Here is a 1,803-nt window from a genome sequence, read left to right as displayed (position 1 = left end):
CAGACATGGTAAGCAAGAGCCACCCTTCTAAGTCCTTGTCTAGCCTGGACATGATTCAGATGCAGTACTTGTTGAGTATGAAAATCCACATCAGAACAATTTTATATCCGATACTCTACTTTGAGTAAGAGACTTCTGCAGAGTGTGGGGTGTTGTATAAAAAAGAAAAGCATGTAAGAGCTAAATTGGAGAGGTGTGATATTATATAAGTTACAAAAAGTCAGCTTTGAAACATTTCAGTACGAAGCAAACATGCTGCACAGAAATTGGATAGGTATTGTAAGTGTGGCATTAGAAAAGGAGAAGCGAGATGTGTATAGGTCATGTAAAAGTAGTAATTAGGTCCAAACTTCCTGTAGTATTCGGAAGATGTCAAGCATGAGCCAGCTACCCTAGAATGCTGTGATGAGTTTGGGCTTTATGTAATGAGTCGCTGAGATGTGTATGTAGAGGAAGAGCGAATTTATTTTTCTGCATGAGAGATTGCAAATGTAGATGAGAAGAAGAATGAATTAGACAGATCAATATTCCGCCAGTACCACTCTTACTATTAGTAGTTTTTGTTTTTTGTATCTGTACTTTTCATTCTTCTCTATCTCCTCTCTGAAGTTCTACTTCTCAAGAACAGAGCAAGTTAAAAGCCCAGTGTAGGGCAATGAAATATGAAGATACTGGTTATGATCATGCACTTCAAGTTATGTGCATGGAGGAGTGTAGGTGGGAGTCCCATACCAAGCTGACCTGCCTCTGTTGTTAGGCAACCATATTGATTAGCCAATAGAAGTGGACTTGTTTACCAAAATAAGGGAGTCCAAAAAAAGGCAATAATCAAAGGACTTGTACATCAGCCTTATTGTTAAAATGTGAGTGGCTGTAGAGAGAGATTGTGGTGGTGTCCAGTGCACCATTCAGTGGAGTATTGATTCTGGTGAAATGTTGGGCAGTGTTGTTGAAAGAGACAGGAGTTTTAGTTCTGTATTTTGTGGGCAGTTGCAAATGCCAGTTGGTTAGGTGTGTGACATGGAGTGTTGTAATGTGTCAGTGGTGGTCTACAGAAGATAGGAGGACATGTTCTATGTCTCAAGAAGTGATTATGAGACTTGTGCAGAAGTTGAGTAGGGAGAGCATAACATTGAGTGAGAGAATGTGTTTATGCCTGTCAAGGAAGGTGCCAAATATGGTGATTTTCTTTTTTATTCCCCAGATTTCTTGTTTTGTGCTTTTTTTGGTTGCATATGATAAATCTTCAAGGAATTTGCAAAATTGCATGTGCAGTCAAGATAAGATATCGGTTCTGTTCTCCCATGAGTAGATAATGTTTGTTTGTTTTTTTACTTATTTTTGTCCATGTGAACAAATGTAATAGCTTGTACTGAGAAGTTGTTTAAATAACAAAAGAAATATAGAATAATAGAAGACCTTGAATAATGTACCTATCTGTAATCTTGGATGATGCACCATTATCAGATAACTCTGGAGATAGTTAACAAAATTTGGTTATGCCTTGCAATGTAATGTGATTTGTTTGTTGTAATATTGTAGTTTAGATAATCCTTTGTTATGTAAAAGGGGTTCCAGTAGGATTGAAAGCACCCTCTGACTGGGTCCACAAGTATTGATTTTATATAAAGTTGATATTCATGCTGTTGTGTTTATTCATTATCTCATTTTTTTACAATTAATTGGTAAAGATTTATGGACTAGTTTTAGCTTTTAGTGTGTCATGGTGTAATATGGAGTGGTAGAGTGAAGAGTTTTTGATATTTTGATCATAGGAATAATGATAATATTGTTGCTGTTGTT

This window comes from Penaeus monodon, chromosome 33, assembly GCF_015228065.2.
Source record: "Penaeus monodon isolate SGIC_2016 chromosome 33, NSTDA_Pmon_1, whole genome shotgun sequence".
In the NCBI taxonomy this organism is placed as follows: Eukaryota; Metazoa; Arthropoda; class Malacostraca; order Decapoda; family Penaeidae; genus Penaeus; species Penaeus monodon.
Note: the sequence above shows the minus strand (reverse complement) of the source record.